General features: G+C 44.1%; 1 protein-coding gene across 1 annotated transcript in view; it reads left to right on the top strand.

Moving 5' to 3' along the window:
* The first annotated feature begins 2,464 nt into the window (after positions 1–2,464).
* The window catches only part of ZNF704 (zinc finger protein 704), a 251,592-nt gene continuing 238,118 nt past the window's right edge, over positions 2,465–15,938 (top strand). The window contains exon 1 of the mRNA XM_003902903.4: positions 2,465–3,383. The gene's annotated coding sequence lies outside the window, so the exon portion shown is untranslated. The remainder of the gene's footprint in view (positions 3,384–15,938) is intronic.

The following is a 15,938-nucleotide window of genomic DNA, read 5'->3' as shown; positions in this document are numbered from 1 at the left end:
GACACAAAAGCTATATCCTTGGCCTGACCATGGTCCTCTGACAAGAAGTTGTTGGTCTTTAAAAGCACATTTTGCTAGTTACTGACATTACTGAGCTTACTTAAAAGACAGCCACCTTGTTATTCTCTGAGAGTATCCCAAGCCACCTTGTTTACCTACCACGACAATGTTTAATATGATAAGCCCTCATATAAACCCTAGCTTGTCTCAGGCACTCTTGAAAGCTGATTGCATTTATTAACTCATTAATCTGCAAAACAACTTTACTACTATGATCCCCATTTCACAGATAAGGAAACGGGCACAGAAAGAGGATGAGTAAAAGTAAAGCTGGCAAGTTCCACAGCCCAGATTCGGACACAGGTGCTACTGAGCCCATGTGCCTAACTACTAGCCAGCTTGCCTCACACCTTTGTCCTCCTCCACCTGCTTCTCCATACCTGTCTGCCCACCCCTTGCCCCTGATCTTTCCTTTTCACGGCCAGAGAAAGACCCTGCTGCCTCACTCTAAAATCATCTCCCAAATCAACGAAGCTAAATTTCTTCCAGTTGGGATGAAACCACTTTAATGACCTTTCTTCATTCTTTGCACACTCTAGCTGATACTGATTATTAACTTTTTGGCTGGTCCCTGCTATTCCGTGCTTTGATCAGACACACCCATCTCTTAATGTTCTGTTTTCTTCTCTCTGAATTCCTGAACAGAATATTTACAAACATGAAGTCCAACAAGAAAATCGTGTGATCTAAATGGGGTTTGCGAAACATAAATCTGGTGGTGGTGTCTGAGGAGGGAAAGGGAGGGTGTGTGGGAGAGAAAATGGGTGTGTGGAACTGTTAGAAACTTTCACTTTTGAAGTCACAAAATGCTAGAAGAGCTTTGGGAATGGAAAGGAAGGGGTGGATTCAAAACGCATTTCAGAAAGAACAATGGGTTGGACTTGTGGGCAATTGCCTCTAGGGATAAGGTAGAGAAGGGAGTTAAAATGATACCGCTATTTTGGGCTCAAATGATTATAATGAGAGTGTCATCACCTGAAATAGGTACATCAGGAAGCTAATCTGATTCAGGGAGCACAAAAAGTTCATTTTAGAATCTTTATCATCATCCCTGTTCAACAGTTGGAAGACACCATAAGTGAGCATTTAACGAGCCCCCTCCACGTATCTAACAGAGCATATGATGTTAAATGTCCAACAATAATTAGCTGAAGGCGAATACACCTTTTATTCTGGCCCCATGGAGGCGCCTACCAGGGTATTTGATGCGTAGGATCCTCCCCAGTCCTCCTCCACAGGAATGGAATTGGGGGTATGACTTGAATGTAAGAAACACGACTTACGGCCGGCGCGGTGGCTCACGCCTGTAATCCAAGCACTTTGGGAGGCCGAGGCAGGCAGCTCACCTGAGGTCAAGAGTTCGAGACGAGCCTGGCCAACATGGTGAAACCCCGTCTCTATGAAAAATACAAAATTAGCTGGGCATGGTGGCGCGCGCCTGTAATCCCAGCTACTTAGGAGGCTGAGGCAGGAGAATTGCTTGAACCCGGGAGGCGGAGGTTACAGTGAGCCAAGACCGTGCCATTACACTCTAGCCTGGGCAACAAGAGCGAAACTCCATCTCGATAAAAATAAATAAATAAAATTTAAATAATAAAAAAAGAAATATGACTTACTACATAGCCTAACCCCAAACAAATAGCAAATATATTTTCTTTGTCACACCTAAAAATTGTCAGAAAATGGCTAATATAGTCATGTTATGTGCTTGATTTCCAGATTTGGTCTTACTTCCTATTAATTTCTTAAGTAACCAACTCAAACGATCTTGAACCCCCACCCATTTGTTTCTTCAAAATCCTGAACAATGCCAGAATAGAGTCTACAGATCAGACAGTGCAAGCAGAAAGCTTCTTGGAATTCAGCCATTATAATCAGGCACTCAAGGTAGAATAGCAGGAGTAAAAGCTGAAAGACCTACACACTCAGCACAAAGCCAGGGCAGCTCAATTGCAAGGCCTAGAGTGGTGCGTTCAGAGTGTGAGATTGGTAGACAATCGCTCATGAAACAGTATTTCGAAAATCTAAGCGACTCTGATGATTATTAGGAATTCATCCCAAACCTCGGATTGATACACCTTCCTTGATTTCGCACAAGCTCAGGAGCAGCTGCCATGCACATCAGTGACCATTAAAATGACTTGTAGCAAATCTCTACGTTCAAAGTCTAACTTTGACCGACAACCTTACTTCCAGCGAAGTCTACTCCCCTCCCTCCGGAGGGAAGAATGGGCTGCGGTTAAGCGTTTGTCCTGGTGTCAGGGCCAACTGCTTCGAAGCGCCAGACTTTCGGAGACTGTGGGTAAGGGGAAAAAAAAAATCCAGTCCGGGTTTTGTCTGAGCGTGGGGACCGGAGGGTTGTGAGGAATGGCTCGCGAAAGAGGGGGGCGGTGGTGGAAAACACAACACAAACAGCTCGCGCCGGGCGCTTGGCTGCCAGGCCCAGACGCGCGGGCGCAGCAGGCCGGGAGAGGCGCGCGCAGGCTCAACCGCCGGCCGCGCCAGGTACAGCGCGGCCGCGGCTCCCGAGCCGGCAACGGCGGCGGCGGAAGCAGCAGCGCGCCGCTCGCTCACGCCTACCGCCGCGGCCGCCGCCTTACTCGCCCGCCGTAGCCGCCGGCCGCCAGCGTTCCCGCCGGCCAGTCCAGCAAAGGCGGCGCCCGCGCCTCTGCAGCCAGTGGCAGCCGTAAGGTCCTGGCGGCGGCTCCTGCAGCCTCCTGCATTTGAGTCCACGGCCCTGCGGCGCAGCCACCGGCGGAGTCAGAGAGGAGGAAGGAGGTGACAAGCTCGCCAGGCGCGCGCGTCCCGCAACCCAGCAGGCATGCAGGCGGCGTCTGGCTGGCGGCTCGAGCCTGGGCAGCCGCCGGGGGGGCGCCGCGCTGCAGCCGGCCGGGCCCGCGCCCGCGCCCGCCAAGGAAGCCGCCCTACCCGGGCTCCCGCCCCCTGTCCCGGGCCCGGCCCCGGCGCCCGCCCCGGAGAGCTGGAGGCCGCCGCTGCCACCGCCGCCGCCGCGCAGCGCCGGGACCGGCCCCCCTCGGGCCACCGGGGCCGCCGCAGCCGCCTCGTCGCCGGTGCTGCTGCTTCTGGGGGAGGAAGACGAGGACGAGGAGGGCGGGAGCAGGCGGCGGAGGGGGCTCGGGCGGGTGGAGGAGAAGCCCCGAGGGGTCGCGGAGGAGGAGGATGACGACGAGGAAGAGGAAGACGAGGAGGTGGTCGTCGAGGTGGTGGACGGCGACGAAGACGACGAGGACGGCGAGGAGCGTTTCGTGCCCCTCGGACCCGGCCGCGCAGCCCCCAAGGGCCCGGCCCGGGGCGCGTTAAAGGTGCGTGTTGGGCGCAGTGGCGCGTGTGGGACCCGCCGGCCCGGGGAGGGGGGCGGGCCCGGGGGGCGAGACGCCTGGCCGAGGCCGGTCAGCGGCGCCCGGGAGAGACCCGGCTGGGAGGGGTGTGTCAGGCGGCGCGGGCGGCCGCGCGGAGCAGCGCGAGGAACTGTTGATTTGCCTGCGCCTCGGGCCCCTGCGTCTCTCCCAGGCGGCCGCTCCCCCTTTCCTCAAAGGCCGGGTCGGGTTTGTTGTTTGGTGTGGGTGCTGGGAAACGGCGCTTCTCCCTAGTGGGGTGGGGAACTTGGGTGATGGGACCACGGAGGCGCCGGTTCGTGCCCGGTGGGGACGGGAGAGGTAGGGGAGAGTGAGATTTTTTTCTCCCCCAAGGAAGGAGTATCCACTTCTCCTTATTTTGAGGGCTGTTCAAGCTTATTGAAACTAGAAAGAGGTGTTTCTTGTCAATCTCTCAAGCCCCTTCTTCCATCCAAGAACAATTGTTGATGAGTTTCCATCACAGGCGCTTGTGAGAGAACCGGTAAACCCAGCACAGCAAAAACCAAGCCCTCGGTTTCCACATGCATTTTGCTAGCAGTTTTTGGCATTGACCCTCGCCCTCCCATGTCGCTAAACTCGACATCGTTGAGCGTTTGGGGTTTTTTTTCCTCCTCAAAATTGCAAATGAGGAAAAAAGAGGAAATCAGGAAAAGGGGGTGGGGTGGCGTTTAAAATGGATGTGAGTTTCTGCTGAGAATTCTAGCGGAGTCCCCTGTGCACTGAAGCGCCGAGAGATTTTTCCGTTTGTGTATCTTCAGGAGATAAGGGGTTTATTATTACACAACTGACTGGTTGGGCTTTCAGGCATGCGATTGGACAAAGCAAACCACGTTGAGGTTCATGCACGGTGTGTGTTGCTAAGAAGTTTTGAGGGCAGCAAGTGGTAAGCAATGGAATGAGTGATTTTTCTTAAGAATGGTTCTTAAAATCAGCTGAATAACTGTTTAGTGGAGTTTTCAGAAGGTATTGCTATTTCAGGAAGAAAAAAAATTCATGAACAAGTGAGCTTAATAGAGACCATTTAAAAAAGCTTTGGATGCTCACCAAAAAAGCTCCTCAAAGCTTGACATTGCATTTCCAAAGAAATGTTGAACATCGGCAATTAGAATAGCCCCAGAGTAGATGTAGGCAGAAATTTATTTCCTAGACCACCCTGGAAGTACCAGCTCTGGGAGTGAGAAATTTTCAGCAAGTAGTCATTTAGGATGATAGTTTTTGACAGCTGCTTGTTGAAATCCAAACCGTGACCGCATTCGTTACCATGGTCTGTTGAAAAGCCTGCATTGTATGGCTACAGGATATAGCTGGGTTTGAAGTGAAGTCACATGGTGTCAGTGACATTGAATAACAAGAGTAGTGACTCCTTAGCATTTTTGTCCAGAAGTACTGAAAGTGTGTCTTGTGGTTTGAATAGTGATTGCAGAATTTGTGATAGAAACAATAATAATTTATGCTCTGTGATGGAAACAAGTTTAATATAGGAAAAAAATTCAAATCCATAAAAACAGAATAACGAGTGTGATAATTCACTTGATCAATAAAGATTTTTCACATTTCCAAATTCCTTTAAATTCTTTTAAAATGGGCTTCATTTTATAACACTTTCATTTGCCCACAACTTTTCAGAAATTTACGCAGAATGTTGAGTCGTTTGAGGTTTAATTTTATCTTTTTAAAATACTCTTTTAAAGACACCGTATCTGAAGAGATTTTCTAATGGAATATCACTAGATAATTTTATTATAATGCATATACGAATGTTAATATCATATATATTCATGCATTCATTTATTCAACAAATATTTATTGAACACCTTCTATGTGCTAGCAGCTATTGTAGAACATAGCAGTGGACACCTTCCTGATGCTCACATCTAGTGAGAGGCATCATAGCAACAATCAGACACATAGATGCAGATGTACATGCATAAGCAAGAATAACACTTCATATTGTGATGTGTCCTGTGAAGAAAATCATGGTATCTTAGAGTTTCAAAGGAAGAAAAAAAAGCTACTGTGGGTGAGATCTCTCTGAGGAGGGAACATTTGACCCGAGATATGAGACGTTTCACGTGGGAAGATCTTTCCAGGCAGAGGGAGTAGCAGTTACTAGTCTTGAGGTGGGAAGGAGAAAAGGGTGAGTGTGGCTGGGACTTGGTAGGTATGAGATATGTCGAGGAGGCTGGGAGGTCCCTAGAAAGAGAGCCTGGTGGGCCCTTTAAAAGGGTAGTGAAGTCTTTGAAAAGTTTTAAGCAATAAAGTCTTACAAGGTGATTTGTAGTTTTCAAAAGATCCATGCTGTGTGGAGGACAGCAGTGGAGGCAGGGAGGCCAGTTGGGCGGCTGTCACTACGCAGACCAAGGGAGGGGGAGGGCAGCTTGGAGTTAGAGATTGTCAGGAGTGGGCAAATTCAGAATCTATTGTGAGGATCAGCCTACAAGAACTTGTGGATGCGTTGGTTGATGGGTGATGAAGGAAAGGGAGGAATCCAGGTTGAGACCATGATGTAAATGTTGGTTGAAGGTACTATTTACTGAGATTAGGAAAACCTAGAGAACAAAAATCAGGTTTTCTGTTTTGTGCATGTGAAGTCTGAGATGACTGTTGGACAACCAGGTGGAGGGTGTGGTTAGGCAGATGGTGGTGAGATGGGGAATGGATAGGAGAGGTCAGAGATAGTGGGAGGAATTTGAGGACATCAGTGTGTTAATGTCGTGTAAAGCCTGGGGGCTTTAAAAGGAGTGCAGGGGGCCGAGAGAGGAGAGCCTGGGGCCTGATTCAGGGGCAAAGCACTATTTAAGTTTGGGCAGAAAAGGAGAAGCCAGCAAACGCTATGGAGAAGCGGCAGCCAAATAAGTAGAAGGAAAACTAGAAAATGTAAAGTCCAATAAGCCAAGAGAAGAAGTAGTTCCAAAAAGTGGGTGGGGAGTAAGGAACTGTGTTGAATGCTGCTGAGATACAGAATAAGAAAGAGAGAGAGAGATGTTCATTTGGATTAGATAAGGTGGAACTTACTAGTATCCTTGACAAGAGAAGTTTCAGTGATGTGCTTAGAGTAGGCTAAGCAGCTGATTAGAGGTGAGGACAGAGGGACACATGAAAAACTCTTTTGACAAGTTTGTTGGAAAGGAGAACAAAGAGGAGGAGGAATAGCTGGAAAGCCTATGGCCTAGGTTTTTTTTAATAGATGGGATACAGTAGACCCTAGTGTTGTGACTAGAGCATCATGGGAATTATGTGGAAGAGGGGATATTAGTTTTCTATTGTAGTGTAACAATTTACTACAGATATTTTTTTGCTTTAAAACAGTTAGGAGTCTAGGCTCAGCTTAACTAGGTTTGCTGTGAAGAGTCTCACAAGGCTGCAATCAAGGTATTACATGGGTTGAGTTCCCATCTGAAGGCTTGACCAGGGAATAATCCACTTCTAAGCTTACACAGATTGTTGGCATAATTCATTCCCTTGCGTCTGTAGGACTGAGGGTCCTAGGCTTCTTGCTGGCTGTTGGTTGGAAGCTGTTCTCAGCTTGTAGAGCTGCTCTCCCTCACCCCTTCCCTACTTCCCACTGTTCTTTGTCACATGGGCCTCCTTAGCTTGGCCTCTTACTTCATCAAGCCAGCAAGGAGAATCTTAGAGCCTGCCTGCCAGCAAGATGGAGCCTTGCATGATGCAATGTAGTCAGGAGGAATAGGCCAGCAACTTGGCCATATTCTGTTGGTTAGAAGTAAGTCACAGGTTCCACCCACAACCTAAGGAGAGGGAATTTTACTACGGTATAAACACCAGGTGGTGAGGATCATTGAGGGGTCATCTAGGAAGGAACCAAAGATGTAAAGAAAAGAGAAAAAAACTACAGGAGGAAAGTCCTTGGAAAGCCTTAGGGAGAGAACCTGAAACCCAAGTAAAGGGCCGGCCCTTGGGAACCTTCCTCCATTAGATTGGAGAGAAGATGGAGAACGTGAGTCCAGATGTGGGTACATTTTCTATACTGGGTGATGATCAGATGATGGTGGTTTTCTGATGGCTTCTGTTGTCTCCATGTAGCAGAAAGGAAGGTCATCAGCTGAGGGTGAGGGAGATTTAAAGTAAAAGCTGAAGGCATTGAGAGCAATGTACTAGGGAGATGAATATAGTTGCCAGACAGTATCAAGGACCCAACTGAGGTTTGTGATTCCACATTTATAGTTCAAGTCGTCTGTCTGGGTGTGTGATTTTCCCAACTTTATTCCATTGTCTCATGCATATAGTAATATAATAAAAATAATCCCAGCTAAATGTATTGAGTGCTTACCAGGGTCAGCACAAATCCAAGTGTATAGTCTCATTTAAATTTCATTGCATATCCGTGAGTCAGGCATTATTGTTATCGACTTCATTCTACAGAAGGGATGAGCAACTTATTTAAAGATAAAAAGCTGTTAGGTGTCAGAGCAGGGGTTTGAACCCTGCACAGTCTAACCCCAGAGGTAGCACCCATATGCATTATACTACATTGCCTCTTGTAGAGGAAGTGGAGGGCTGGATTCAGCAGAGGTGGGGTTTAGCCTGATGGGTGAGCAATAGAAAGAAAGAGATGGAATTACTGTCGAAAGAGTTGGCAAGTGTATAATGATAGACCGAGTGATATAAGAAAAGTGAGGGCAGGAGGGAGTGAGGGAAGGTAGAAAAGTCATGTGTCAGTGGGTTGGAGAAAACAAAGGGTAAGCCAAAAAAATCAATAAAAGAATGGGAATGAAATCCATGACAATTTGGGTTCCACAATAATATTAATACAAACAAGTATTTGTTAGGTATTTTTGAGGCAGGAACTTTACTAAATGCTTTATATGAAGGAGGAACTTATGAAAATTTTTGACTTGGGAATCAGTATGACTCCCATTCTCCATCTGATGATGTTGAGTTGAGGTGAAATACCACATTCCAGTATGTGGTCACAAGTGGGAAGCATGGGCTCATGTCCATAGCCTGTGCTTCTAATCACTGAACTGGCATCTTTCTGTATTTATTGGGATTTGTGTGCCCATTTATTTCCAGAAAGATTTGGGATGACCGAGGAAACAGAAATAGATGCTACTAAGTCTTTGAGATTTGTTGCTTGATTACTCTAACTGATACTAATATATACTAATGTGGGCTTTAAATGAGATAAGAGAAACTTTGTATTACATGGTTTTCAATTTCTGATCAAAAGAAGCTTAAACATTTATCTGCAGTGGTAACAGTCCTGAACACACAAACCCCTCCCCACTCCCCTGCCTACCACCAACTAGTCCCTGGGTCCCTGTATAAGGAACACTACCAAAAAAACAGAATGTAAGCAAACAAACAGATAAAAAACAAAGGCACTGCCAAACATAAAAAGGATGCAATGTTGGTACTCAGTGAAGGGAAAACAGTAGCTAGGCTGAGATAACAAGCACAGGAGTGTGCTCTGCAATCCTGTGTAGCAGTTTAGAGATAAGAACACAAGAATCTAGAGGGTTTGATAATTTGCTGGTGTAATAAACTTATGAAACGCTTGGACACGAAAGACTGCTAGAAGCCTACCAAGATTTTAACTATTGAAAAACTGGAGAAGAAAGGCTTTTAAATGAGATAATATATGATAGAGTTACCACTTTCAGTGCTCAATAAATATTAATTGAATGGAATCTGCTTCATCTGTGCCAGTTCTTCAGGGATGGTTAACACGTCTATTAGACTATCTCTTGAATATCAGATGACTTTAAGAAGCCTTTGGCAGGAACTGTGCAGCAAACACTGAATTCCAATTTGCTAACAAGTATGTGTCTTGCAAATGGTCTGTGTTGGCTCAAGCAAAAGGCATATGCTTAAGATACCAGACAGAGTTGTCATTCATTGAATTGTAGACTGCTGGAGTTGGAAGGCAAATAGACACTATCTAGTAATCCAGTACTTTCATTTGACCACCGAGGGCACTGACTCTATGCAGGGTGGTATGCCTGGTCCAGCTGGGGCTGCTAGCAAGTTTGCTGCTGCCATGATTGGTGCCCTGGTCTGCCAACCCCAATTTATTGTCCTCACTTCTGGGTTGGTTTTTTATGCTTAGGAATGATCTACAGCTCACTCTCTTAGAGTTGTGGGTTGAAAATCCACAATTTTCTGAAGTGATCTACTACTTACTGCTTATCAACTTCTATTTTTGGAATGCTTATCGTTTGTAAAGTACCTCAGCTAGCGGTGGACTTACATCTGGCTGTGGTGTGGTGGGTGGAACCCTCTGTGAATCCTGCCTGGGCCAGTCCCCACTCCCTGTGAGCTTTCCAAGGGACACGTATACACAGAGGATAACAGATGAGAAAAGAGCCCCATTTCATTGGGAAGTGAGTGCCCATAGTCCCTGGTGGGGTGCTGATAGTAAATTTGCCTAGAAGATGTCATTACCAGTCAACTGTTAGAGCCTCTTCTCCTTCACCAGCATTTTTACTACTGGTTGACCGTTGAAGGCCCCATAACATAAGCATTAGAGAAAAGAAGAAAGAGCAAGAAATCAAGCCCTATCCTGAATCTGCTTACCCTCTGCCCCCCTAGTAGGGGGGAGCCAAACCAGGCCTGGTGCACCTGTAGTCTCAGCTATTTGGGAGCTTTAAGCCCAGGAGTTCGAGGCCAGCCTGGGCATCGTAGTGATACCCCATCTAACAGAGCCTGAGAGAGCCACAGCCCTATGTGGGTTTGATCTTCTAAAATTGGTAAATCTGTCCCAGTTAGATTAATGTATCCCTCCCTGCAAGAGGGACTTAGAGGAGTAAGGGAGCCTTTCCCTCCCCATGTCATTATATAACATCCAAACTTCTGATGTGCATGAAACAATCAGCCTTGTTACAATGACTTGATACAATGTTTGCAGAAGTCAAGCAAACTTGACTTTTAGTTGCCCTGTGCCATCTCATCTTAAGGTAAATGCATGATTTCCATTAGACTTTCTGAAATATTTGTTAATACTTAGAGACCCTCATAACTAGCCAACTCTACGTTGTTGAAATATGGATGATTTTCTTTGGGTGTGTTGTCCGTGTTTCTGCTCATTCCCTCTATTAGGAGATATTTATTGAGTCCTACTGTTTACCAGGCTCCTGCTATACACACAGGATACAACAGTAAATAGGCCTTCTTCTGCTTTCAGGGAGCCCACATTCTAACAATTCCTGCCAAGTTGTCTGTAAAGAGGTATGAAGTCGCTTTTCCTCTTTATCCCTAATGAGATCAAGATTAGATCTGCCCAAAGCCTTTTCTTAGCTACCACAATTTGAGATGTAACTTTGAAATATACCTTTAAAACAACTGTAACCAAGTGATCCATATGAAGAAGATTCTGTGGTTTGGCTGGGAGGTGATTCTGGAATAGCTGGTCAAAAGATGAGTTTAGATCACTGAATTTGGCAAATAACTCTAGTTGCTCTTATTTACTAAATGAAATGGAACAGAATATAACTCTGAAATATGTGTTCATAGAATTAGAACGATTGAAGTTTTACATGTCATTGAAGATACAGTTTTGGAAAAATCTAGAGTTATAATTTATATGTAGGAAGCAAGCTTGACTCTAGAGTTTTCAAGGAGAGTCTGTAATGTTCAGACTCTCTTTGAAAGTCAGGACTTTGCAGTAACACACGAGGGGGTTTGTTTATGTTGCAGAACACCGTGGAGGCTTGAGGAGCAAAGAAGTAGTAGAGTGCTGCCTGGGCACTGCTCCATGGGAGGTCTCCGTGCCATACCTGACCGTCACCGGTGACAACGTTTGCTTTACATATGTTCTTGTCATAATGGAAGGTTAAATGAAAGTCATATCTCCTTGATTCAGACTAATTGTAGATGGCTAGTTGAAATAAGTGAATATTAAAAGTGCTCCAACAGTTTAAATTAAACACAGTGTTTTAAAAGGTTGTATACCCTGAAATACCATCTGATAAAACCTGCAGAAAGGATAATTTTAGTTCATAAATGTGACCTTCATTGTTGGCGCATCAGTGAGATGGGAGAGAATAGGCTGAGTTAAAGGAGATGATCCTCTCAGCTGCCCCCACCCGTTACCTCTCTGTAGATCAAGAAGTGATATGGCATAGGCTTTGGGTTCAAATTCTAGCTTCTCCACTCACTTGTTGCATGGCTACATCAAGTTACTTACTGTCTGTATGCTTTCATGTTATCTATAAAATTGGAATAATATGATTCCATCATTGGCTATTGTTTTTTAATATGGTCCAGAGACCTCCTGAAATTAGATATCGATGGCAATTTATTTTGTTTTGGGTTTCAGAAAGGAAACATTTGTAAAACTGTGCTCAAGGATCCAAAATCCTGCAGTTATTTTGACTGTTACAACCTCCTTGTTAATGCTACCAAAGCATTTCAGAGAGCTACTTCCTGAAGTGACCCCGTTTATCTGAACTCTGTGGTATTCCATCATAATATGTGGCGAGCTTTAATCTTCCCTTTCAGCTCAGGAACTGTGAGTCGTTTATCTACTTGTGCAAAGAGGACAGAGACATCCTATCTCTTATGTTCATCAGTTTGTTCAGATCTATAGCTCTTATATTGGAGAAACCTGGCTATTATCCAAAAGGGTAGATGGGAAGAGGCTTACCACACACATTGAATATAGTTCTTAAAGCTGCTGTGGAAATAAGGTGATGTCACCTTCTACCTCTCATTTGCATGTGGCTGGAATCTCCAAGGCGTGGGTTTGCCCTTGCCACCCGCCTGTGCGTTGGTGTCTTGGACTTGTAATTTTGTTTGGTGAATAAGTCATTCTTTGTTTTTTGGGTAGATGGAAATGGGTGGCCCAAAGTGTACCTCTAAACTCACATCTGCTTGCTCCCACTATTAGGGAGATGTCTAGACACAGAGAAAAGGGCTCGGTAATTAATGGACTTCGGGAAATTCCACTTGAAAGTAGAGATACAGTTTTTTTATGTTATAAAATATTTCAAACATAGAGGAAATTGGACGAGTAATATAACACACATATATCTATAAAAAAGTTGCTGGCTATATATGCCAAGGGCCATTTTGAGTTTCTAAGAGAGTGAATATATAGATTGTGATATTTACATATTTATCAGACTTTTTTTCTAGAGCATCTTTCCTTTGGGATACATTTTGGGAAATACTGGTTTATAATTTCTTTTCTTGGTGGGAAAGGCATGGATAAGTGTCTTATCCTTGAGATAAATAACTAAAACTGCTTAATTAAAGAAATAAGTTTTCAAGTGAATTTCACAAGCACAAAGGAGAGTTAAAGTGTTGTAGTGGGTTATAGAAGTTTTGACATATTTTTCCTCATAAAGCTGATAATTCTTCAATATTGAATTTCTAAAAAAGGGAGTATTTCCTGTGGTAAATTTTCACTTGTATATCTGTGAATACCATTCTTGTGTGTGAAGCTTAAAAACTGGTAGAGAACACTACCTTTCTCAATAAATCAGTACCCACAATGGGTCTAATGTGGAAGACAGGAGGGTGTGGGAAGTGTTATTATAACAGAATCTAAAAGCGCCAAGGGAGCAGAAATTCACAAGGTGTTTATATCCAGGAAAGTGTGTTTAATAATGTTTTTCACGTTCTTTTTTTTGAGACGGAGTCTTGCTCTGTCGCCTAGGCTGGAGTGCAGTGGCGCGATGGCTCACTGCAAGCTCCGCCTCCCGGGTTCACGCCCTTCTTCTGCCTCAGCCTCCTGAGTAGCTGGGACTACAGGCGCCCACCACCACGCCCGGCTAGTTTTTTGTATTTTTAGTAGAGACGGGGTTTCACCGTGTTAGCCAGGATGGTCTCGATCTTCTGACCTCATGATCCGTCCGCCTCGGCCTTCCAAAGTGCTAGGATTACAGGCGTGAGCCACCGCGCCCGGCCTGTTTTTCACATTCTAAAAGAAAAAAGATTGAAACTATCAGGAGAGTCTCAATGAAAAGAACATAAAATTTACCAGGATTCTAGGACTGATACATTTTCTGTCAACACTATTGCTATTACAAGTAAAGGCATTTAAGCACTTGTGAATGCTGAGACCATGTATAATAACTCTTAATTGGATATTGTTCGACGTTTATTTCCATATTACCCAATATTTAGTGCATTGTAACTAATAGAAGGCCCTCATGGCCAACCTTACTTGATCTTCTGGATCACCTTGAGAGGTGGATATTATCATCCCCATTTTATAGATGTGTAAAATAAGCCTCAGAGAAGAATAGAACAGTTTCTGTTGAAAATATATATATGAAGAATTTTATACTGAATGACAGGTATTTGTCAAACATTTTGGAAAACGTGGGACAAACAGATTTTTTAAATAATTGGAATTGGTACCTAAGCCACAATAGAAATTTAAGGAGAAAGAATATTTTGGATTAAATTATAAATTAAAACAATGTGAAATAGTTTTCATAGGTTGTCATAAATGCTTTCATGTAGTTTGTGCACGCTTTGCAACTCAGCTGCAAGTGCATACAGGAACTAATTTCTAATTTTTAACAATTTTTTGGAAGTTTTTGAAAATGTTTTGATTGTCAGGTTCGTAGACTTCTAACTCAAAACTAATGTAACAGAATATTAGAAAAAGAGTGGAAATATTAGAAAGAGGATCTTAGAATTTATAAAAATAAATATCTGAAGAATACCTATTTGAAAAAATGTAGTCTTGTTTTATCATATATTAGTTACAGTAAAAATTCTCAGAAAAGGGGGGGAATGGACAACTGAGCCTACGTAAACACAGAACAAACACTGTGGCATCTTAGTGTGGGAAAGAGGAGGTGATAGTAGGGGAGGAGCCACTTGAAGGGTTGATATGACCCAAGGTAGAGTTTACAGAAAGACAGCAAGGTCTCTGTTTGCATATCTTATTACCCAAGTGGCTGGTGGATGTTCAAGAGGCTCTGAAAATGTGCTTCTAGCCATCTGCTGAGTGACAACAATTCGTTTAGCTCCTTCTTCTTCTTCTTCTTCTTTTTTTTTTTTTTTTTTTGTTTTTTTGAGGCAGAGTCTCACTGTTGCCCAGGCTGGAGTATAGTGATGCGATCTCGGCTCACTGCAACCTCCCTGGGTTCAAGCAATTCTTGTGCCTCAGCCTCCCAAGTAGCTGGGATTACAGGCATGTGCCACCACACGCGACTAATTTTTTTTGGTTTGTTTTTGTTTTTGGTAGAGACGAGGTTTCATCATGTTGACCAGGCTGGTCTCAAACTCCCGACCTCAGGTGATCTGCCTGCCTCGGCCTCCCAAAGCGCTGGAGTGCTGGGATTACAGATGTGAGCCACTGCGCCCAGCCCTTTTTGCTCTTTGTTCTGATTCAAAAAAGAGATCTAAAAGAGATCTCTATTCAAATAGGTCTTCTCAACTCCCTGTATTGATTTTTGTCGTTTGAATTTTTCTTGCACTCTAGCACAAGGTTATTTGGAAAAATTATCTTTATTTTAAAAACTATGATAGAATGATATAGTTTTCATTGTTTGTAAACTATGTCTAGCTTTATGTGTTAAAGTGAGATACCCCAAAGATCTTAGTTAAGTTCATTTACAAGTTAATGGTTTGATTGTTTGAAAAAGTCATTTTTTCTATAAAAAATTAGCCAGATGTAGTGGCAGATGCCTGTAATCCCAGTTACTCAGGAGGCTGAGGCAAGAGAGTCACTTGAACCTGGGAAGCAGAGGTTGCAGTGAGCCGAGATCGCACCACTGCACTACAGCCTGGGCAACAAGAGTAAAACTGTCTTCAAAAAAAGTTATTTTTTCTACCTTGTTCAACCACGTGGCTATTTTATTGAACTTTAGTAAACTTTGTGGATGGTGGTGTATTACTGAGATGGGACTGTATGGAGGAAGAAAAGATTCAGATTGAAAGAAGAATCAAAAGCTCTGTCTTAACCATGTTAAGTTTGACATACCTGTTAGACCTCCAAATGGAGATGTCAAGTAGGCTGGAATTCAGTGGAGAAGATGGAGCTGGAGATGGAAATTCAGAAGACACGGGCCACTAGATGATATTTAAGTGACGGGATTGAGGGAGCATACCAAGGGGTACAGCAGGTAGAGAAGGGAAGGTAACTGGGACTGAGCTCTGGAACACTACAGATGCAGTGCTGCATTTCTGTCTGTCTCTATCTCTCAACAGTTTTATTATATTTAATTCACATACCATATAACTCATTTAAAGTGTACAATTGAGTGTTCTTTAGTATATTCACAGAGTTGTGCAGCCATCATCACAGTCTAATTTTGGAACACTTGTGTCACCCCTGAAAGAAACGCCGTACCCATTAGCATGCAACCACAGTTGCTTTGGCTTTTCGGTGCCAATAAGACTTTATTCATTCATTGTGTTTTTCAGGAAAAAAAGAAGTGGAGGAAAGGAGAGGGTAAATGTGTTAGAAAACACTGGGGGAAGTAAGGGAAAGGGAGAATCCAATACAGCAAAATCAAACATCCAATAAATATACTCCAGTGATAGTGTCATCAGATCTCAAGGGGGTTGTCTTCTGCAGTT

The sequence above is a fragment of the Papio anubis genome, chromosome 8 (genome assembly GCF_008728515.1).
Source record: "Papio anubis isolate 15944 chromosome 8, Panubis1.0, whole genome shotgun sequence".
Lineage (NCBI taxonomy): Eukaryota > Metazoa > Chordata > Mammalia > Primates > Cercopithecidae > Papio > Papio anubis.
This window is presented reverse-complemented; position numbering and strand designations above follow the sequence as displayed.